Here is a 24675-nt window from a genome sequence, read left to right as displayed (position 1 = left end):
GCCAGCAAACACTGTTCTTTAGATCCCTCACACCCAAACTGAGGCACACAATATCCCTTTCCTAAAACGATTACGGTGAGAATTACATTAGACGATACACGCAAATATGCTCAGTACAATTTACAACACACAATAAATAGGTGCTCCACGAGTTATTTTTATCATCTTTATTATCAACACATCATCCTAATTCTTGAGCTTACTTTTATTATAAAAAGTGGGGTTTTTTTAAAGGTTTAAAGCAATGGTCCCCAACCTTTTTGGCACCAGGGACTGGTTTCACGGAAAACAATTTTTCCACAGACCGGGGCGCGGAGGGATGCTTTGGGGATGATTCGAGTGCATTACATTTATTGTGCACCTTATTTCTATTATTATTACATTGTAATATATAATGAAATAATTATACAACTCACCCCAATGCAGGCAGGAGGCGGAGCTCAGGCGGTACTGCGAGCGACGGGGAGAGGCTGTAATTACAGATGAAGCTTCGCTGGCTCGCCTGCCCACTCACCTCCTGCCATGTGGCCTGGACCCCTGGCTTAAAGAGCTGCTCAAATTTGAGTGTCACTGGAGTATCATTTCAAAATCACCCCTCCTTTAAAATCTTAGAGAAGCCAGAAAGGTGCTCCCCAAGAGAAGAGGACGGGTTCCGCCTGGTGAGCCAGTATTCTCATCACAACCTGCCAACGAATCATTGGGGGATTTGCATGAGTCCTTCGACGTCCTTTCCACATCTGTGAAAGGAAGTGGTAAGCGGGAAGGATAATTGGAGGAAGTGCTCTGAAAACTCAGAAGTACCACACTGAGGTTCTCGGTCCCTGTTCACCAACTCAAATTCACAAATAAACCATTTCCGTTTTTCTTCCCTATTTAATGTGGACAGGTGGGAAAAGCTGTGGGATCTCCTCCCCCTTCCACGTGCCCCGCCCCAGCTCGTCAGGGCCAGGAGAGGAGGAAAACGTGCTTTCTTTGCACAAAACTCATTAAATAACAGCTTTTTTTCAAGGACGCGGTCTTTGCTTTATATGTCTTGGTGGCTTTGCTATTTCTGTAAATTCATCGTCACACGCTTATCCATGTACCCCGTAAGTAGAAGACTCTGCACCCCGGAGAAGCCCGCTAAGGAATTTGATGGTCCAGACGCAGCCTCGCTGGTCACTAGGCAACCACCAGCTGCCAATCAGCAGCCCCGCCGACTCCCGAGGCCCCGCCTCCTCCTTGGAGAAGGAGCCGCTTTGGTCCTTAGGACTTACATGCTCACCGATGATGGACAGCTCCCCTTGCTAGCGTTCTTCAGCACCATCAGTGTGCACTTTAACCGGGCGTACTGGTAACCTCCTCAGAAAGCTAGTACTTTCTCCAACCCAGTGGTGGCCTCCTGGGGGCTTCTTGACTGCCGCGATTCCAGAACTGGCTGGCCTTCACCCTACAGAGTTTATGCGATTACGTTTGCTTTGCTCCCAATTTTGCTTGTTTGTTTGTTTGCTGCACACTGCAAAAAGGTAATCTATTTACAGAAGAGTGATTTAAAGATATTACATTTTCTTTACAAACAGATCTAAGAACAGGGATCGTCCACTTTTAAAAAACTCCACATTTCAACTCTCTGCTATTATTATTATCCATTGAATTTCCTGTCTCAAAGGCAGGTCCCCCTCCTCCGCAGCCTGCATTTGACTCCGCAGGCAAATTTCCATCCTTTCGCCATCATCCTTGGTCGAGGCTCTCCTGAAAAGTCTCTGGGCACAAGCCATAGAAGGGCAGGTTTTCGGCCTGCAATTAAAACCAAGACTAGAGACACCTCCCCGCGCCCGGGCCCCGCCAAGACCCCCTCCCTGTGCAGCTGGAGCACCACCATGCCACAGCACGTCCTGCTGAGGTGACAGCAGCGGGGTTCCCGAGCCCAGACCCCGTTCCTCGGTGAGGAGCTGCTTGTCCGCAGAAGAAGGAGCACAGGACCTCCATGCTGCTCAGCATCCCACAGCCTGAGGGTTGTGAGGAAACCAGTGCAGCCTTCCGAGGCCCACGTGGGCATCTGCCTGGGGGCCTCCCACCCTCTGAAGGTACAGAGGAGACCCGAGAGGGCCAGTCGGTTCCTAGGTGGCCTGGCCCAGAGATGGAGGTGGAGATTTCCTGCTGGTCAGTTGATGGGACCCTGGTAAACAGATGCATTTCAGCCCCAATATTCACTCACTTCACTCAGTTAATAACAGCCCTTGTCTTTGCAGTTTATCTGGTTCTTCAGACTGTAGCCCTGCTTGAGATTCCTGCTGCTTTTCCGTGGACAATTCCAGAAAGGCTGCAGTTACAGGCAGTGCAGTTTGAACGTGCTCAGCACACCCGGCTGTCTAGCTTTGAACCAAACAAGCTCATCTTGGCTTAGTCAAAGGAGCCATAAGCAGAGACAGAAATGCAGTTGGAACTTTATATTTAGCATTGCATATGCTTAGGTCAGAAGCAGCCTTACAAAAAGCAGTGCCAGGAATCTGATTTAACTCCCTAAATGCGACTGAATCTGAAATTGCTAAAGCTGGCAGGAACTCCTCATTTTCTAGAGGAAGGAACGAGGGCTGGACAGGTGAAGTGATCTTCTCGAGCTCCCTGTTGGAGAAAGAGCCAGGACTAGGACCAGCCATCTTGAAGCCCAGGGACAGCGCCCCCCTCCACTAGATCTCCCGGTTCAGACTCTTCACCGACCTTATCTCGTTTGAGCACACGCATGTTGTATTGATGTCTACACAACAGTCTTACGTGAAGATGGAAGCGTCCTGAGCTGATTTTTTGATTCCCTTCCTCTGCCTCTGGAGAGGTTGCATTCTGGGGGCATTCTGGGAACGTGGAAATGCCGGGAGTCACATCTCCGTGTGCACAGAGAAAGCCTGGCTGCCTTCCTTCTCCTCAGTCCAGGCTCAGGGATTTAGAGTGCTATGAGCCAGCTCCGGGAGCATTATTTGGTGACAGCCGTGCAAAGGAAAAAGACCAAAAGGACAGCGCATGAGAGAGGTTTGTTTTGGAAGTCTTTGTTGCATGTTCCTGGCTTCTGTTGACGCGGGGTGCAGTTCCTGCGGGTCCCTGCGTCTCAGCGTGCGTCGGAAGTGGGCGGGACCCCCGGGGAGGCAGCCAGGCCAGCACACCTGCGCAGACCTGCGCCCAGCGTGGTAAGAGCATTGGAGCTGTGCACAGCCCGTGCCACGCTTTGCGCGAGTCCCCCACTCCCTCGGAACCCCTGTCCCAGGACGTGGGAGAGCTGAACCACATCAGCGGTTTTAAAACCTTATTATTACTGTTGTTACTATTATTATTATTATTATTACTTTTTGCAGCAGCAGCAGCAGCAGCCTGTCTTCCAAGGAAAGCCGAAGCCTCATCTGTAAAAGGGATCTTGTCACAGGAGTGGCTTTCTGGCTGTGGGTCCTCCCTGCGGGTCCCTGGAGCAGCCCCGCCCTCTCTGCGGCGCAGAGCCTGCGCAAAGGGCTGTTCTCTGAGGGGCTCCCGTTTGTCACCTTATTATTTCTGCTTCTGTGTAAATCTGTTCTCTGTGCCAAGTACCTTCTGACACATCACCAGGAGGGCATCCAGATGGTCTCCAGAGGCAAAGTGAGCATTGCCATCCAGATGCCACTGAAAAGAAGACTCCCTGCCCCCAACCCAACTGAATGGTTTCAGAGCCACGGCTGAGAGGCAGAACTTAAGAAGATTTTGATGTTGTTAGGTATTAAACGCCTCGGGATTTCTAAACAGCCATTTGGTGAAAGGCTACTCCTCTTAGTGACTGCAAGATAGGAGGTACATGTAAGTGGACGTGACAGTCCCTTTTTTAATAAGAGTGATGTCGAACACCTCAGTTCATCTCTGGTCGTTCCTGGTACCCGAGTCTCACTAGGTCCTGTATCTTCTGTTGGGGCATGAACTTTCCCTGATAGGTGCCAGGGCCTGGCCTCTTCCCCTCCAGCCTTTTTATTCTTGTCTTCTTTTTCTGCATCCGGTATGAAAAAAGTGGGGTCCGATATCATGAATATCATGATTTAATGCGACAAAGATTTTTCTCAGTTGTAATTGGTGGGGTAGTAATAGTGAGACTTCCCCAACCTCCATGGATTTCTCCCCATCCCAGTCTTTAAAATCTCGAAGCCAGTAATTTATCGATGCAAATTGTCAGCCATTTTCTGTAAATGCCCGCATCTTTCTCTCAGTGTCCTGCACCTCTGCTGTTCATTACCCCAAATATGATTTTCACTAAATGCTAAGAGGATTTACAAAACAACCACAAATCACACTGTGTAATACATTTGGGTTTTTTCCTGAAATGTCTTGGGTACCATTGCCTTAAAATAATCTCAAACGCAAGCCAGGAGGGCGCTAAGTGTGATTTCCCTGTTGTTTTAGAATTTTGGCTGAGGTTTCAGAAGGAAGCTGATAAGGAGGGGTGTTAATTGCCTGTACATTCTAAGAGGAGATGCCAGAGTAGGCAAAATTTGCAAAGTGCTAATTCAAAACACAGTTTGGCCACCTTTAACCCAACACTCGGCTTGTAGGGTAGTTACCCAGAAAAAATGAGCCTGTGAGAAGATTAGGAGTGACGATTTTCTCTGGGGAGAGTAACTAGAGTGCAGTGTCTCCTTCTGAGGTAAGAAAAGAGGGCTGGGTAAGGAGAGCTCCCAGGACCCGCTCCTGGGGGAAGCTGCCCCCCTGCCCCAGGCTGGTCTGTAAGAAGCAAAAAAAAAATGCAGGCCCTCAGTCTCCAGTTCTTACAGATGGTGCCGTGCTTAGCTGGAGTGAGGGCCCGAAGGATGGGCGTTTGACTCCTAGCTGAGGGGTCTGGGGTCTAGATCCCCTCCAGCCAGGGAGAACAGAGCCCTTGCGGAGTAAGCAGTGCTCCTATTCTGGGTTTCTCTCCAGCCCAGTGGATGCAGAAAAATTAACTGATCTTGAGTCACATTGACAAAGACCCTGCTCTGAGGCTCCCTCCAGGACTGAGGCATCCCTGGCCGAAGGAGACTTGGGGCACAGAGTTAGAGGGGCTGAAGATGGGAAGGGTGTTGTAAAGGGCCAACCAGAAATGGACCTCATCACTCGTCTGGGAATTAGGGCTGAGGGGGGAGGGGGATGGGGAGGATTGGGATACGCCCACAAGGGCACAGGCTGGATCACCACCCTTTCAGGTCCCTCACCCTCTCAACCAGCTCTCAGCATAGCCCTGGAACAGCTGGGAGCCACCGAGAGGAGGATTTAATGGAAACGCGCAGGGTTCCTGGGCCTGTCCTCCTGGCCGGCTGGGTCCTGAGCATGTGAACGGAGAGTTGAGAGTTGCTGCAGAAAGCAGTTCCTTCCAGCCCGCAGGGCTGTGCCAGGATGCAGAGGCCAGCGGTGGGATGGCACCTGGCCCAGGGCCGCTCTCACTGGGAATGCTAAATGTACATCACAAGTTATAGCCCTTCACGGACGAGTTTCTAGGAATATTTTTGTTTCCTACTTTCATTACTGGTTCCTCCCTATGAACAGATGCTAGGGCCCTAATTGGCCCACAGGAGAATTAATTCAGCAAATCACCCAGCAACAACGTCAGATGTCTACCTCTGGCTTCTGCAGCTGGATAGAATCATTGTTTGCAATCCTAGGACTTTGGAATCAGTACATCACCTGAGAAACTACCCAAAGCCCTGCTAGGTTTTGAAAGGAATACCACAAAATCTACTGGGGGAAACTGCTTCTCTCTGGATACTCAATGTACCACAAATATCATAGGGCGTAAACCTCTCAACCCCCAGTTTCCTTGTGGAATTTATCACTCCTCAACGACTAAGTGCCCATTCTGATGGGGTAAAAACAATGGTGTCGGAGCCAGGTTACAAGAACGAATGGTGTGTATGACTCCCCAACTCTGTGTTCAGTTAGATCACATTGGAAGCTTGAAATCAGCCGTGGTGGGGGAGTTTACACCACGGAAATTGGCAAATGCTATAAGCCTGGGCTTCTTATAGAGAGAGCATACCGTCAGTTAAGGTAGAATGAAGACGGGGAAGGAAAGGAAACTTTGAAGGTTTTACTAATATGTGGCAAAACTGTATAAGTTTTCAAGTAGAATGACTTGATTCTCATCTCTCTTTCCTTAGGTCTCAAACTCAACTTATTTCCCTGCTTCTTCCATTTATGAGAACAAAGTTATGCATTGTAAAGCAGCTTCCTATTTCCAGGTTTGATGAGTCAGTATGACCTCTGTTTTAAGAGCTTGGGCTCTGATCAGAATTCGAGCTCTGCCTCTCTCTAATTGTCTGACTATGGGAAATTTCATTAAGCTCGAAAACGTCAGGCTCCTCGTCAGAAAATATGGATAATAAGAGCTCTTATTTTATGGAGTTATAATGAGAAATAAATAAGATAATGCCTGGCCTATAGTGGGCATACATTAGATGTTTGTTTAGTAAATGTTGTATAAATGCCTGTAAATCATTTTGTCAGTGCCTGGCATAAACTAAATGCTTCACAAATGTTAAATAATATAAAATTAATTTCAGTAACCTAGAATTACTCTCATTATTCATTCATTCATTTTCTTAATCTTTTTCCATATACGCACCGGTCTCTCAAAATGTTATGGCGAGATCCATTTTTGAAAATATTTTGACTAGTCACTCTCAGATGAAACAATAGACATTTATTTCCCACCCAAACAAAAGCCCATTCACTGCTCAGAGAAGCTGGAGGAATGGAGAGGTGAGCTTAGGGGCAGCAGGTGAAAGTTGGTGCACCCACCCAGGGCGGCTTGATATTCTGGGCGTCGTACCAAGCATGTTCTCAGGCAATAATCATCAACCATCCCTTGGGCCTACAGCTTTATATATTTGGCAACGTGACCTTTGAGCATGCTCATTGCAACACCCATTTTTTTTTTTTTTTTTTTTTTTTTTGCAACACCCATTTTTATACTTGAATTTTTATTGTATCCAGACAAGCCACTAACAACTTTAGCTCTTAAGGTATTGGATTATCTTAGAGATTAAAAAAAAAATTTAACTAAAGAATACAACCCATTGCATATAAAATAACATTTTAAAAACCATGTTCCTATCTTTTGTTTTTCTAATAGACTTTGTTTTGCTGAGCAATTTTAGGCATACAGAAAAATTGAGCGGGCGTACAGAAAGTTCTCATGTGCCCCCTACCCCCTCACCTTTCTCAGGCTCACCTATTGGTAACATCTTGCATTAGTATGGTACGTTTGCTACAATTGATGAGCCAATATTGATACATTATTATTAAGTAAAGTCTGTAGTTTACATGAGGGTTCATTTTTTGTGTTGTACATTCTACGGCTTCTGACAAAAGTACAATGACATACATGTACCTACCTTTGCAGTATCACACAACAGAGTTTCACTGCCCTAAAAATGGTCTTTGCTCCACCTATTTATCCCTCCCTCCTTCCTTCCCTGTGAAGCCCTGGCAGTCAGTGATCTTTTTACTGTCTCCACAGTTTTGCCTTTTCCAGAATGTCACAGAGCCGGAATCATACAGAATGTAGCCTTTTCAAACTGGCTTCTTTCACTTAACAATACACATTTAAGGTTCCTTCTTGTCTTTTGGTAGTGTGATTGCTAGTTTTAAAAAAATAGCTGAATAACATTCCATCATTCGAATGGACCCTTTGTTTATCCATTTACCTATTGAAACGCATATACCCATTGAAAGGCAACTTTCAAATTTTGGCATGCTCATCTTTTAGAATTGAAATGCTTGGTGGGTAAATGAAATGTCCTAAATTTCATTTGTTTACCTTACAGAACAGATTATTTGTTATTTCTTAAATTAAGGTACAGGAGTGTGTAAAAGGAGTCATGAGTAGTCAAATAAATTGATATACAATTTTTCAGAAAAGAATGCAATCCAGCTTAAAATTGCATCATTTTAAATTTAAGTATCTATATATTTCCTTGAGTGTCTATCTTATCTGGTATTAAGGGTGGATTTATGCCTCCCTGTAAAACTTAATGGAGAGATTAATGGTAGCAATATCTGTTACAGGAAATAGACACAATAACAGCTATTTGCTTTGGCTAAAAAAAAGGAATAATAGAAACAAATTGCAAATTTACTGCACTAGCAGTCAGCTGTCAGAAGAAGCTATGCTTTCATGTAGCAGTGAGTCTTTATAAGATATAAATCATATTTAGGGCAGAGAGCATTTTCATAAGGAAAAGTCACCAGAATGAATGAGAGTCTATCCACATTTTCTTTATCCATTCATCTGTCAATGAACATTTAGGTTGCTTCCATGTCCTGGCTATTGTAAATAGTGCTTCAATGAACATTGGGATGCATGTGTCTTTTTCAATTACGGTTTTCTTTGGCTATTTGCCCAGTAGTGGGATTGCTGGGTTATATGGTAATTCTATTTTTAGTTTTTAAGGAACCACCTTACTGTTCTCCATAGTGGCTGTATCAATTTACATTCGCACCAAAAGTGCAAGAGCGTTCCCTTTTCTCCACACCCTCCCCAGCATTTACTGTTTGTAGATTTTTTGATGATGGCCATGCTGCCTGTTCTGAGGTGATACCTCATTGTAGTTTTGACTTGCATTTCTCTAATGATTAGTGATGTTGAACATCCTTTCATGTGTTTGTTGGCAATCTGTATATATTCTTTGGAGAAATGTCTATTTGGTTTGTTAATATGGTGTATCACAGTGATTGATTTGCGTATATTGAAGAATCCTTGCATCCCTGGGATAAATCCCACTTGATCATGTTATATGATCCTTTTAATGTATTGTTGGATTCTGTTTGCTAGTGTTTTGTTGAGGGTTTTTGCATCTGTATTCATCCTTGATATTGGTCTGTAATTTTCTTTTTTTGTAGTATCTTTTTCTGGTTTTGGTGTCAAGATGATGGTGGCCTTGGAGAATGAGTTTGGGAGTGTTCCTTCCTCTACAATATTTTGGAATAGTTTGAGAAGGATGGGTGTTAGCTCTTCTCTAAATGTTTTATAGAATTCACTTGTGAAGCCGTCTGGTCCTGGATTTTTGTTTGTTGGAAGATTTTTAATCACAATTTCAATTTCATTACTTGTGATTAGTCTGTTCCTATTTTCTATTTCTTCCTGGTTCAGTCTTGGAAGGTTATACCTGTCTAAGAATTTGTCCATTTCTTCCAGGTTGTCTGTTTTATTGGCATAGAGTTGCTTGTAGTAGTTCCTTAGGCTGCTTTGTATTTCTGCGATGTCTGTTTTAACTTCTCCTTTTTCATTTCCAGTTTTTTTTTTTTTTTGCGGTATGCGGGCCTCTCACTGCTGTGGCGTCTCCCGTTGCGGAGCACAGGCTCCGGACGCACAGGCTCAGCGGCCATGGCCCACGGGCCCAGCCGCTCCGCGGCACGTGGGATCCTCCCGGACCAGGGCACGAACCCGCGTCTCCTGCACCGGCAGGCGGACTCTCAACCACTGCGCCACCAGGGAAGCCCTCATTTCCAGTTTTATTGATTTGAGTCCTCTCCCTCTTTTTCTTGATGAGTCTGGCTAAAGATTTATCAATTTTGTTTATCTTCTCAAAGAACCAGCTTTTAGTTTTATTGATCTTTGCTGTTGTTTTCTTTGTTTCTATTTTATTTATTTCTGCTCTGATCTTTATGATTTCTTTCCTTCTACTAACTTTGGGTTTTGTTTGTTCTTCTTTCTCTAATTGCTTTCTGTGAGTTCTTCTAGCAAATAATCTAATCCAAGGGGGAGGAGGTCATAGGAATCTCCAGTTTGTAGGGAAGTCTTAGTGGTGGGTAATCTGGGGACCTACTACTTGGGACTGGCATCTGAAGGGGGCAGTGTTAAGGGACAGAGCAGTAACCGGTAGTACCTGCTGCTGCCTCCAGGTAGATGGTGTCAGGATTGAGTGAGATCGTTGGATACCCAGCTGGTGCCACAGCATCGCTAGGTGCACAGAAAAGACCCTACACTACACAGCTGGCATCAGAAGTGCTGAGTGAGGCTGTCAGGAAGAAACACAAGAGTAGTGGGGTTTCCTACACAACACACCGGGCAGACAGAAGCACACGTTGGTAAGACTTTGAGTCATTAGGAAGGACTCTTGAGATGGTCTGACCATAATATATAAGCCATAAAGCAAAGCCAATAAGGAATTGATCAATCAGAATTAGAGAGCAAACAAAGACCTAGAGGTTTAGTCAGTCAAAGAGCAGATTTGGTGAAAGTAAATGAGACTGGGAGACAAGGAGGGTTTGGTTGCAGAGGGGAAGGTCACAGTTACTGTTTTTCATTTAATAATTCAAAGAAAAAAAATGATTCATAAGATTAAAGTAATTTGACTGAAAATGATCAAATAACAGCTTCATCTATGGGATGGTTTTTTTCCTTTGGAAATTGAATTCTTCCAGGTTAGGGCAGGGAGTTGGTGGGGAAGGGGTGAAAATCCTTGCAGCGTGCTTAGTGAAGTGATTACAGTGTCTGTGACCAGGAAGGTAGAACTGCACAAAGTGAGCCTGGAAATAATTCTTTATTTTTTTTAGAGCCATGTGGGAAAGCATGGATTCCAAAGTGGCAACTGAATATAGCATAAATATCTTCAAGATGCTTTTAGGAGTGGGACAAGAGGAATACTGTTAAGAATACTGCTGGGCTTCCCTGGTGGCTCAGTGGTTGAGAGTCCGCCTGCTGATGCAGGGGACGCGGGTTCATGCCCTGGTCCGGGAAGATCCCACATGCCACAGAGCGGCTGGGTCCGTGAGCCATGGCCACTAAGCCTGTGTGTCCAGAGCCTGTGCTCTGCAATGGGAGACGCCACAGCAGTGAGAAGCCCGTGTACCGCAAAAAAAAAAAAAAAAAGAATACTGCTGAGTTGAAATTTCCTCCTAATAAATATAATACTTTCAAATATGCTACTTTTTATAACTCAGATGTTTCATTTTTAAGGTGCTGTCAACTTTTGGAAAACAGAATAATAAGTAAAACAAGTCCTTAAATTTAACTATGAGGGTAATGGAAGGCTTACTGTCTTGTGAGGAATCAGACGTATTTGGTGCTAAATTAGGGGGTCATCCTCTTTGTGGACGGAAGATTCATCAGTTCCTGTATTGTTAACATTTTACGTTAGCAATAGAAAAAATATCCTTAAAACTCCAGAAGGGTTGCCACCTAAGACTAGTGTACCTTTCCAAGTGACCTGGGGTTAGAGGTTGTTAAAAAAAAACCAAAAAGTAATGGAATGCCCTCCGGAAACTATTTGTAAGAGCAGGTGGCTTTTTGCTTCCAAGAAGTCATCATTTCACTTGTCAGTGCCCTTGACATGCTTCTGTGAGCAGGGGCTTTGGGAAAGAATGACATTTCAGGCTTATAGAGCCAGGCCTGAGTGCCCACAGCTCAAAAAAGAACTTTTCTGGCCTCTGTTTCCAGTCAGGGAACAATTAACTAATGATTATATTTATGAATGGTTATGTGTCATTATAAAATTTCAAAATATTAGAGAATCCCTTGATAAATTGTCAAAGTATTAGGAAGTCATTCTTCAAGAAAAAACTTAAAAACAGAAAATAACACCAAAATGCAAACAGAGGTTATCTCTGGGTTGAGGGGTTGCAAGTGTTCTTTTCTGTAGCTTCTAAATTCTCTCTTGTATAGAGGTAATGAACCCCAATCAATAGGTTCACTTCTGATGATTGACAACTTCTGATGCTAAATGTGCAGCATTCCTTTTGTAATCAGAAGGAAGCAATAAATGCTACTAAAATAAATAATAAAAATAAAAGATGGGGCTTCCCTGGTGGTACAGTGGCTGAGAGTCTGCCTGCCGATGCAGGGGTCACGGGTTCGTGCCCCGGTCCGGGAGGATCCCACGTGCCGCGGAGCAGCTGGGCCGGTGAGCCATGGCCACTGAGCCTACGCGTCCGGAGCCTGTGCTCCCCAACGGGAGTGGCCACAGCAGTGAGAGGCCCACGTACCACACACACAAAAATATATATATATGAATTATGTACACAGAAAGTTGTTTCTAAGTTGCTAGGTACGAAATTTGGAAAAATGCCCAAAAGAGAAAAATTTCTAATATTTGGGTTTTTCATCAGATTTGGAAAAATGAAATTATGTTAAAGAGGGCTCAAGGTTAGGTGTTTGGTCATCCCCTTATGGTCCCTCTTTCTCCTCCAGGACCAACTCCAGTTGCTCCCATCCTCCAGCCACCTGGACCCCTGTAGCACTGGGTGCATCACTTAACTTAGCACTTAAGAATTTGTGATATTAAAGATAAAGTGCTAATAAATCCACACTTTCCTTTACAAAATACACATACAGATGTGTACGCGGTACCAAGGCCCTAGGTTCTTCTTGCTAATTGGCTGCTGACGGTTGTCTCCAGAACCCTGGCCAGTTTAGGGTTCTCTCTGGGTTGAGAAGAAACTGAAGTCTGGGTACACCAAAGGCTGACTGATCACCTGTCCCTGAGGAGTCACCCATCAGCAGAGTCAACTCACTGAAGAGTGGGGAAAAGCATCGTTTTTGAGAGAAGGCTGAAGATGTGCCACTCTTTCTGCCTGGAGATTAGTGGCATTAAGATATTTAGAAAGAGAAAACTCTGGCTTTGACAGCACCAGTTAGAACGTTTCAAGAACTTGCTCAGAGAGTAGCCAGTTTGTAGGATGGGGTCACTCTTCCCAGGGGATTTGCTGAAACGCTTTCCTCTGCCCTGGGCCACCCAAATACTAATCCTGTATAGACACACTTTTAATAATTTGACGTAAGAATTGATAGCTTTTTTTCACTCCAGAAGAACAGAGTGCCTTGCTGTTGTGTGCATACGTGTGTATTTTGTAAAGGAAAATTGTGGATTTGTTAAACTTTCATCTTTAAAATCACTTTCAAACGCATCAAGCAAGCCCTCATTGCTTGGCAGGTACTTGGCATTTGCTTTTGTTGACCCAGGTAAAGCACAGAAAGGAGAATTTAAAACACTCTGAAGGTCTAGATTAATCTAGATCACAATGAAAGAAGAACATTTGATGGACAGTTTTTTTTGTTGTTTTGTTTGTTTGTTTGTTTGTTTGTTTTTGATGGACAGTTTAAGAGAACAAAAGATGGTAGAGGGTACTTGACTTAAGAGGAACTTAGTTTGGAGACAGTGTTGTAGGGTAGAGAATAGAAATTTCCCAACAGCTTGTTGGATAATAGGAGAGAGATGGCGAAAGAGACTTTGAGGTTATTTCCTGTGCGATATGAACAAAAACCCCTTTTGACAGTGGGTTCAGCCTCGGCAGTAGAGATGCACATTGCTTTTCAACTATTCTGGACTTCATACTTGTGTTTCTGTGACTGACAAAGCATGTTGAACCTAGCTTTAAAGCTGCCTGGCTTTGTGCAGGTGACACCAAACCATCAACTGGGAAAGGCCTCCCAATAATCTGAAATACTAAACATGAGCGAAGGTGTCACCCTACAGATAATGACTGTCCTCACTTCTACTGAGAAGCAATTTTCCAACCGGGAGTTTCACCACATGTGAATTTCCTGGGAAAACGCAACGGTGGGGATTCCTAAGCAATCGGAAGAGATGACATAGAGGTGGAGACATCCTGACAGAAGGAGACAGAGGGGAGAGCTTCCCCCTGCCTCACAGGCAACTGAGTGTTCCTGAAAAGAACACCTGCATCCAAAGGCACAGAAAGATGGAAAACAGGGGAAGTGCCGGCTTTCTGGGAAGGGACCAGGTTCTGCGTTGGTACAGTGAGTTCTACCCCTTAATTGTGCTTAATTGATCTTAATTCTCTCCTGCTGTCCCGCTGGCATCTTTTTATACTAACAGATAGTTAATTTCCACCTTCCATTTGTCTTTGTCCTTGGAAAAACCAGTTCACCATTTTCCCTCATCTTTACTGCTGAACCACTCAAGCCACGAGTGACACTGTCAGGTGCCCTTGTTCCTTGGTCCTGAGGGATGCGGTTCAGGAAGCAGCCCTTACATTCTCTATCCCTGACCCCTAAATTACGTCCCTTCTTGCCCAGTCCCCCTACCACACAAAAGAAATCTGTGAATTTTTTACCTAAGTTAATTATTGATGTCCTGACCACAGAGGAAGAGAGGATTCTTTTATTTCTCTACATCCAAACAGTTATATAAAATTTTTTCCCCAAACTTCACCAACAGGGTTATACTTCTGTTTTTTTCAGAAGATATACTGTTCTGATAAGAGTACCAGGGAATCACCAAAGGTAAGTACTAGCAAGTGGGGAATTTGGGCAAAAGACCCTTCCTCGAGGCCCTCAGCCCTGTCTGACAGAGAGAAAAGAAGATAAATATTTCTAAATAAGGGATAAAATCAAATGAAAGTCCTTCCAGAAGAGCCCCATATGCTGCGCAAGACAGAAGGCTTGTGTGCCGAGCAAAGCACACAGACTCTGGAAATCAATGAAAGCCCCACAAAATAGGTCATCCCTCATATTCAGACTCCAAGACCACATTTCGGTATACATCGACATCTCATAAGCATGTCTATTAAAAGCGAATTCAATTCTCACCTCAGCATGGATCGTATTTGTGCTGTAGCTAAATGGCTTCGTCTGAAGAGTGATGTCGTGGAGCATATGTTATTCAATTATAACATCATCTTCTGATCTGAGCAAGAAATGAGATAGAGATGCACGTCAGAACTCACTTGGGAAGCATTTATATGCAACATTACTACCCTGTACAAAAGCAGCTAGCATTGTCACAGTGTTGTAAGGAGTAGGTTCAGAAGTAGGAAAATAACTTCTCTTGCTTCCTTCAGGGCGAGGTTTTTCTAACTCGGTCCTATTGACATATGGGGCTAGATAATTCTCTTTTTTAGAGCAGTTTTGAGTTCACAGCAAAACTGATCAGAAAGTACAAAGAGTTCCCGTTTACCCCTTCCCTGCCATAATTCTTTTTCTGTAGGGAGCTGATGTATGCATTGTAAAATGTTTAGCCTAGTCCCCGGCCTCTGTCCTCTAGATGCCAGCAGTATCCCCCAATTGTGAAAAACACAAATGTCCCTGGATATTGCCAAAGGTCTCCTGGTGGACAAATTCATCCTTGGTTGAAAACTACTGTTTCAGAGTTTGACCTTCTCCCTACAGGAAAAATAGATTCTGTCTTCAAGTTTCTTAGGAGGCATCATTTGAGCCCTGGTTGACGAAAACAGAAGAATGTGGCTAGATGTTTTATATTGATTTAATCTCTTCAGACAAAACAAACTGATTATAAATATTAGAGAAAGACAAGACAATTGGGTCAGGGAGAAATTATCGCAGGGAGGAGACCAGAGATGAGACCGCCCGCAGGGATCATCCGGAGTTTCTCCAGCCTTGCATATTCACATGTGTGATACACTTAAAAGAATTATTAAAGAATTGATCGGACTCGGGGTTCCAATTCACAGGAACAGAGCTCACAAGAGATTAGTAAACAAGAGCAACCAGGACTATTTGTTAATTGGCAACGAGAAACATTCTGAAAAGAACGGAACATCACGTTGGCTGTATCAGTCCCCTCCGGTAGCTTAGCTGCAGCGGAAACTGAATTCGAGAGGGCGCCCAGTGAGTACGGAATCGAGACATGTAATCTGACAGTTTGAAAAGCCTCCGATGCCCATCTCCACACGGGGACCCTCCCCCTGCCTCTGGCAGGGGCACGTCTGAGTCAGTGCTCCCAAGGCTGATGGGCCAAGGAAACATCAGAGAAACGTGTTAAAACTCAGATCCACGGCTCCACTGCCAGAGATTACGATCTAGTGACACTGAGATGGGGCCTGGTCACTGACATTTTTAACAAGCGCCCCAGTGCTTGAGAAACACTGAACTGTGGTCACCTTTGTAACTGCCCTTCTGTCTCTGCTTCTGTTGACACCCTGTTGACACCTTCAGAGGTTGCAGTAAAGACAGCCAGCCTGGAAAACTGTCTCTACAGGTGACAATCAAAAGTTCAGTACAGGGCTTCCCTGGTGGCGCAGTGGTTGAGAATCTGCCTGCCAATGTAGGGGACACGGGTTCGAGCCCTGGTCTGGGAGGATCTCACATGCCGCGGAGCAACTGGGCCCGTGGGCCACAACTGCTGAGCCTGCGCATCTGGAGCCCGTGCTCCGCAACAAGAGAGCCCGCAATAGTGAGAGGCCCGCGCACCGCAATGAAGAGTGGCTCCCGCTGGCCGCAACTAGAGAAAGCCCTCGCACAGAAATGAAGACCCAACACAGCCATAAATAAATAAATAAATTTTTTTTTAAAAAAAGGTCAGTACAACACCCTTATTTCCTTACTGGGAACAGAGAGCAGCAGGTGAGGACAGCACAGCCTCAGCCCCAGGTGACACCTCACGTACTAAAAAGTGTTCTCCATAAAATATTGTTGAAGGCAATTCACTTGAAGGAAGGACGTTCCTCTCTTTTAAGCAGATTGAGACTCTTCTGTTGTTGGTTTCAGGTTATTGGTTTTAGTGATATTACAAACGGGAGAGCAGATCTTACAAGCTGGGTCGCGGGCATCTCCACTTCTCTCCCGGGCCCCCAGTTACTAAACAAAATGCTCTGTTTCTCATATTAAAAACCCATCGGTTCATTCACTCTAGAAACATGTATTGGATGTTTATGGCGGGGCAGCTGCAAATTACTGGTAATTTGTTTTAAAAAATAATTTTCAGCTTTCTTATGTTTCATCTCATTTAGCACTAGTAGTCTCACCTTGTACCTTCATTCTGACTTTATGCAAAACATACTGGACTTTACAATGAATGTGCTTGTCTAACCTGCACTGAATTTTTCACCATGTGGCTCTTTTCCAATCACGGCTTCACAATAAGAAGTCCCCCAAGATTTTGCTTGAACAATGGCCAAACTCAAATCACTGATTTTCCCCCTGAAACCATACACCAAACATCCTTCCTTCTTGGGCCCACATTTACAAAGAAATACAAATGTGTGAGGAGCACTGGTTGTAATTCAGTTATTGTCAAAGATCAGTTCTTTTGTACTATTTTAAAGCACTGAGAATAGCTTTCTTTAATTTACTTTCCTGTCCAGATGAGTGTTGTCTTTGTAAGTGGTCTCATAGGAAATGCATGTAGACTTAGTTCAAAGATGCATCCAATGATCAATAAGACCATCAGTCCACGACTTTACAGTATAAACTCCCTCAGTAAAACATATTTCATTCACTTTGCTCCTTCCCTGCTCTGCATTTCCAGGGGCCCCCTTGCGGCCTGAGGACACTGAGAAGGGAGCTGTTGACCAGGCAGAGGTCAGGTCATCATGTAAGTCTGGGAAAAGGGCCCTCTGAGGAGGTTTGACTACCTCTCTGCTGGTTGCTAGCCTGAGACTAAGATGTTAATTGTGATTTGGGGAAGGAGGCTCATCAGCATCATAAAAGGACGTGCTCAGTTCACACGAATCCTTCCTGGATTTTCCAATTTCTCCACATTCACAAAAATTAGTGTTTAAATGTCTTTTCTAAGAGAACTCAAATTGTGTTAAAAATTTAAAGAAATCAGAGGCTTCTGGGTTAAGGCAAGATCCAGAAAAATCAGACTACTTTAGCCAATAGCTCATACATTTTCCTGAGGTAACAAGATCATGAAAGTTCAGTGTTCTTACCCTATTACCTTTTTTCTTTTTTTTAACAGCAGGAAGTACTCATCAGCTAAGGAAGATGAGATTCTTATTTTCTCAATTGGCCTTTGTATGAATCCATAAAAATGTATCCCGTTTCTATGGTTCCCACCTTATTCCCAACTCTTGCTTCTTCTTCTCTCTCTCTGTTCTCTCTTTCCTCTGCCTGATCTTACTTAAACTGATATTATAGGCCTGCAGCCCCACAAATCAAATTTGTTTATTCTAATGGAAACTTGAATTGGTGACTGTCATTTGCTCTCAGTCTTATTATAAGTGAAATTGATTGTGGATTTCTAAATTTCTCCTCCTACAAAGGGTGATCTTAGCTCTCTAGTCTTTTATATGTTATTGCTCTGTACGATGGCCTTTTTAAAGAGTTGTAGACTTTTACAGGAAATCTCTTGTTGCTCACTTAAATGTGATGGTTATGTGTTTAATCATTAATGGTTATATCGAGCAATCTCATATGTATGTAAGATATGTATGTCTTATATACATATTTAAAACAAACCAACCCACCATTCCACCCATGTTTGACTGTGCAGCTTAGAGGATTTGTGTTGAGAGTTCAATCTCCCGGCATCGGGCTAAACTGGAAATTCACAATCCTACTACTCTTCTTCCTTCTTCTATTAACTTGTGCTGCTTTTTTCTTTTTTCTTTTTCTTTCAATTTCTCTGAGTTTCAGTTTCTTCCTCTGGGAAATCAAGGATATTCAACTAAATAGTTCACAATGTCCCTTCTAACTCCAAAATTCTTCTTACTTTGTGAATAAATCAGCAGATTTTCCTTGACACAAACATCTTTAGAATCCCCACAGAGAACTAATCCAGAGTACATGCTAATATTGTGAGTCACTACCCAAGTCATTTCTCTATGCACTAGTTTTCACACAGGCAGAATGAGATGATTTTTAGACCCACTTAAGACCTATGATGCTGCTATACACATGACAGATTCTGGTAGCCATTTCCATGTAGGAATTTTTTTTTTTTTTTTTTACTAGAGATAAATTTATATGATTTCTGTGGTCAGAAACTGAAAACTCCAGAACCCTAGCACATTTCTTGGCTATAAGAAAGATTACACTCAGATTCATTGTCCAAATGTCACAATATGTCCAATGCTGTGTCCAAAGAAAGCATCTATTCCCTTTCAAATGGATTTGTTCTCTGTTGTCCTCAAACGCCTTACTTGGAGAGTTGTAATTCGAAGGTGTGAGCAGAATGCAAGACTTCAGTTCAAATCACAGTACAGTCTCTAATTTCATGCTGATACATTCTCAGGTTCTTGGTTACAGATTAACCCACTCTCTTCCCAGTCTCTTGGGACATTGGGAAAGTGGACAAATTATCCAGAGACTTTAGTGGTTTTTGCAAGAATCACCTGCTCACCTGTGCACCAATGGAACTGCTTTGCATAAGCAGATCCTGTTCCCTGAGGCTACCCAGTTTCCAATCTTCTATACCCCAGGGGGGCATTGCCAGTGCTGCAAAAGTGCCTCTGTTCTTAGGCTGAGAACTACAGATACTTGGTTCCTTTCTATCTCAGAGGACTTCCTTCTGGGCACAGGTGTTTTCTCCTCAAGCCACAGCAGCCACATACAAGGTTAACAACTGTCAACAGCTGCCTTGTGGGTTGTTGGGGAGAAAATATTTTCCTCTAACTCTAGGTCTGGCTGGTCTGAGGATTAATTTACATGAGACAGATTAACATATGCTATGCATACATGGGAGAGACCCAGGAAGACTGAGCAACTGGCTACAAAGTCTGAAACCCTCCCCTTAAATACCATCTTCAGCTAAAGACAAAAGAGGATGTTGGGAGGAGGGGTTTGGAATTTCAGAGGCAATTCACATGGAGATGGAAAAGCACATGTTTCCTGGGACAGCAGAGACCCTGGGACACAGAGTGGCCTCTGATTACTAAGCCCTTCTAGTTCGCCCCCCCCCCACCCCGCCCTGCACCCTATTCTTTGATGGCATCTCCATCCCAGATGATGGCACCTCCATTCCAGGCGATAGCACCTCCGTCCCAGGTGATGGCACCTCCGTCCCACGTGATGGCATCTCCGTCCCAGGTGATAGCACTACTCCTTTATCCAAATTCTTCCTGTAGCTAAGGGGGAGGTAAAGAGAGATTTACTGAGTCTTCTGTTTCTTAAAGATAATCAGTCTAAATTAATCTTCATGCCCAAAAGACATATTTTGGGCTGCCAGATTCTGCTCCTCCACGGTCCTGCCTTTGAAACTTCTCCAAGAAGTCTCACAGTCCAGAAGCTGAGTTGGTAGATTGTTCCAGCTCATTAAACCAGTCTCATAATCCTGACAATGAGTCAGCCCTGTTAAGTTCATTTCAGGAGGCTGTGAGGCAGGTGGGCTTCCAAAGTTAGGCCTATGAGGTGCAAGCAGTTAAGTTTTAATATGAGCCATTTCTATGGAGACGAAAGAAAAACAACAGTTATTGATCGGAGCAAATTACAATGCAGCGTCCGAGTCCTGAGAGCTGCCAGTTGAGAGCATTTCTAGGTGTCAGCCTTGAAGCATCTTGAGATGGAGTGAGGACAGAAAGTGACAGTCTGACAGATTCTCTTGGTTTGTAGTTTTAATGTCTCTGATGATGTCATCAGTGTGGAGGTAAGCTTTCTGAGTGGCTTACACAGCAATAGGCACAAAGACTGTCTAACATGGGCTATTGTGGTGATCCCTGAGGGCTTCAGGAGAAGGAAGCTTTAGTTTTCAATGATTCCAAATCGAAAGAGGGAGAAAAGTTGGTAACGTGAGTTTGGAGAGCTATAGCTAAATATTTTAGGAAAATAGAAAAAATCAGGGTTCAGTCCAGTTTACAGGTGGAAAAGCAAAACCTCAAAGAAAATTAACAGAACTAAAATCTAGTATCTATGATTGTGTATTATAGTTTCTACTGAAACACAATTTTTCTCTCTAAAATTATCCTTATTTTTACCAAAGATAGCCAAATTAAGGCTAATTTGTTTGCCAAATAAGTGTAGTTTCAGTAAAATTGGCCTGATTATTTGCATAAGGCCAGCTAGAATAGTGACTGACCTTAAAGGCTTTTTAAAATCTGCTTTGCTGGAACTTTTCATAAGGAATCTCCAGATTGAATTTTAAATATCTCTTGAGGCCAGGAAGCCAAAGCAAAGACTTACCATCAGACTTGCCTGTAATAACTATAGATTTAGGTGAATTCCTCTCTTCTTGAGATACTCTCAAATATCCTGAGGTTTCTGCACCTGCCAGGGAGTAACCTTCCTTACTCACCTGGTAGGGCTGCTGGGAACCCTGTAAGCAATGTGCCTGCCTGTTTTTCCAAGGGGCAATATTGCTCCATAAGGTCAATCTTATTTCCTTAAAGCTGTCTGGTCATATCTGAGTCTACTTACATCCTCAAATATGACACTCCAGTCAAAGCCTTTGTAATATAACCAATGTTTGCAACTGTGTCCTGTTACAAGAACAAATTCTGAGTGAACTTATGTAAATAGCTATATTGCCATGAAAATAATAATACGTACTAAGAGTTTCCAAATTCTGGAGGGATCAGGTAGGGAGAAAAAGATAAATGTTTCAGTTCTGCTTACAAAGGCATAATTTACCAAATTGCTGTAGGTCATAGTTAGTCTAAGAGGAAAGATTTCCTTATATCTGGAAAATAAGGATTAAAAAGTAATATTTCAGCCAAAAGTCATAAAAATTATAATCATATTCATCAATTCATTCAGTCCCATGTACAATAATTAATTCTTGTTGATCTTGATTTTTTTTTCTTGGCTGGACCATGTGGCTTGTGGGATCTTGGTTCCCGGACCAGGGATGGAACCCAAGCCCTCAGCAGTGAAAGTGCAGAGCATTAACTACTGGACTGCCAGGGAATTTCTGATCTTGATCTTTTGTTAGCAGTTTATGAAGCCAACAGTTTTTTCATTAGAGTTCTGTAATTTCTCACCCAGTTCAGTGGTATAATCTGAAAGTTATCAGAAACCTATATTTATCAAAAAGTCTTTTCTGTGAATCTTCTTGAAGATAAACATTTTTGCAAAAACATGAGATTAAAACAGTAACTGTCTATAAATGACAGACTTAAAATGGCCTGGTTAAAGATCTGATTCATTATAATACAATTGACCTGGAAATTTGGTTATTTCTGTGACACACAGCATTATAAGATAATAACTAGAATTATGACTGATAACATTATACCAAGACATACCCGAATTTTAGGAATTTTATATAATTTGCAGAGCATTTATATTAAAAACATTTACCCATACAATATAGCCTAGGAAGGTTTATCATTATTCATTTGACAATGCTTACCATGTAATTTAATACACCAAATAAGCCTAATTAGATTAATAATGCTTTTTTATAAAGAAAGAAAACATATCTTTTCAAGTGTTCTAGGGGCTGTCTGGAAAATCCCAAACTTAATTCCAGGTCAATAAGACCTGGAAAAAGGCCCTATGCGTAAAGTACGCAGACATACATACAGATGCAATCAGAGATTTCATAGCTTTCATTTTAAGATCTTAGTCATGAATCAGGTATAAATATAACACCTATGTTATATAAAAGTCACTAGTTTATAAATAATGGTTGGAATAAATTAAGTTTATCTGCTCAGATGGCCAAGGCTCGTTACTTTTGTGGAAAAAGACTTTTAAGATTTGTATTTGTCCTTGACAAATAATCTTAAGGAAGCTGTAGGCTAGATTTTGGGCAAGGGAGATTTTCCAGTAGTTTGTCCTTTTTTAAAAGGCATCTTACCAATTTTTCCCCCTGGTGTCAGGTTCTCCCAATTGTGTTAACTGGGCTCAGTCTCAGGAGACAGTGAGCTGTGTTTACATTTCTGATTTTGTAGATATTTGCAAGACAAAGACAGTTGTTTTTAATTCCCCAAAGAACTGGGCTGCTGCCTAAGTGATATCAAAAGTCTGTTTGCCCATCCAACTGCATTTCCTTTAATATGCTTCTTTGTATCAGGGAGAAGATTTCCAACTAAAATTGCAAATTGAAAGATTTCTATGTTCTAGAACTTCAGGGTTCAATTATCACACCTAAAAAAAAATCTGCATGAGGCATTCAACAATGGCCCTTTGTTCCAGAGCACAAGTCAGTAGACCAATTCTCTCCAAGGGGCAAAAAGCCTCCACCACCTCCCCTATTAGGCCTTGACTCTCAGTCCCATATTCTGGGGGCTCAGGAAACCCTACTGGCTCCCCTTGGCAAGTTCAGTTAACATTGCCTGAAGGGCCGACTCCTGCCCCGTGTTTGACAATTGCAGGAAGGGGGAACATTCCCAGTGACACACAATGTCCATCCCTACAGTACAATCAGGCAAAAGAGACACAGCCACTTTACAAAAAGCGTGTTCAGATACACCAGATTTCCTCCAAGCTTGCACCTCAATTTCATCACCTCTAACCAGGACCCTATCAACAAGCCTCAGTCTTGCATACTGAGAGGGGAGAGCATTCCCAGTCAGCCAGAACACCCAGGCCCATAAAACACTCGGGCAACACTGACCTAACCTTTTCACACAACACCCGCACAAACATTCCAACCTCTGTCAGCCTATCAACCCTTGCACTTTGCATTTCCTCAATCTAACTGCATCCCAGGCCAGGGCCCTGCCAGTGGGTTTTGGTACCACAGCTCATGGGGCTTCTGCCTCAAGCAGTCCCGGAAATTCCTCCTCTTTACCCTTCAGCCATTTAACCCCCTCCTGTGAGAGAGGGCTCGGGTCCCCAGGGAGGGGTGGGGCCAAGGGACCCAGGCCCTTTTGTCAACTTTAGGGTGATTCATTGGTCTCACTGCTGCTTCAAGCAAATTCTGGCCATGTTTCTCATTGTAATTTTTGCCTTCAGGCTTTTAAAATTTCTCCAAACGGGGGTAAATAGAGTGGACATTTGGGGGTCCCTTGTGGCCCACCCAAACTTAGGTAGTACTGTATTAAAACCTTTGTTTTCACCCCATCAAATGTCCATTTCATTCATCCCATGTCTTATTAACCAACTAAATATTTCCACCTGTAGAGATGAGTCCTGTGGCTCTTCCCTTCCTGATTTCCTCTTTGTCCCACCTTTCAATATTTGCTTTATTTACCTTATTTCTTAATAAATTTTAAATTTCCACCTGTTGGGAAGAGTCCCTGGACTTTCCCCTTGGCTTCTTCCCATTCTTTTGTTAGTTAACCTAATGACTTGATTAGCATCTGTAAGACCCATGAGGGGACGCAAACTTGATAATGTTCCCCAAGCCATCCTTTAAGTTAAGCAAGTTCTTCACACTAGCTGTTATATTTCTTTGTATCCACCTTTTAATTTAGTTTTTCCATAAGTACCAGTAAAACAGCTGTTTACCTTGAGCGTTCTCTAAAAATTTACCAATTTAGAAGTTTTTTCAATTCAAAGGACCCATTGTCTGGTCATTGATGAGAAGGATAGTAATAGTGAGTCAAAGCGATAAGATTTTTTATGGCTTAACCAAGGATGCAGGAGGTATTTCACAAGAGAGTGCAAGGGAGGCAGCCCTCACAAGATCCAGAAAGGTAACTTCCCCAAATAGCCTCAGAAAGCAGAGACCCTCGTTGCCCAGGCGTTAAGGACGGTGTAGTGCCGGCACTAACAACGCAAGGTAGGTTGAGATGACAAAGGCCTTTTATGGGACCCCTTCTGACAAACTACACTGAGCGCGGGGACAGCTCAGGTTGTTACCTGTGTTTCAGACCAACTGGCTACAGCCGCTCAGACTCCCAGTCTATTTGACTGACTGCCAAATGCCCGCTGGCACACACACCCCTCTGATGGCAGAGACCAGAGAGAATATTCTCCCTGGTCATAGAGTCAAGCTCTCAGGACCTAAGACAAGACAAATGACACAACGGACAGAGACAAAGAAAAACAGTGACCATCTCTGGGAGTAAAAGGATCACTAAGTCCACCAAATTTACCAGAGTTGCAAAGTCCAAGGAACCAGCTCCAAGAATACTTTCTCCTGCTAAATCTAAATTTAGAAAAGAGAAGAGAAGGGAGGCTTTTGTCGG

General features: G+C 43.3%; 1 long non-coding RNA gene across 2 annotated transcripts in view; it reads right to left on the bottom strand.

The window, feature by feature from the left end:
• The window catches only part of LOC136792421 (uncharacterized), a 168452-nt gene that overhangs the window by 14120 nt on the left and 129657 nt on the right, over nt 1-24675 (bottom strand). The window contains exons 3-4 of one of the 2 annotated variants that reach the window (XR_010836196.1): nt 19617-19728; nt 14510-14606 (exon numbers count right to left, since the gene is read on the bottom strand). This is a non-coding gene — a long non-coding RNA (uncharacterized lncRNA). The remainder of the gene's footprint in view (nt 1-14509; nt 14607-19616; nt 19729-24675) is intronic. The other variant, XR_010836197.1, reaches the window with a different exon arrangement.

This window comes from Kogia breviceps, chromosome 13, assembly GCF_026419965.1.
Source record: "Kogia breviceps isolate mKogBre1 chromosome 13, mKogBre1 haplotype 1, whole genome shotgun sequence".
Classification (NCBI taxonomy): domain Eukaryota; kingdom Metazoa; phylum Chordata; class Mammalia; order Artiodactyla; family Physeteridae; genus Kogia; species Kogia breviceps.
This window is presented reverse-complemented; position numbering and strand designations above follow the sequence as displayed.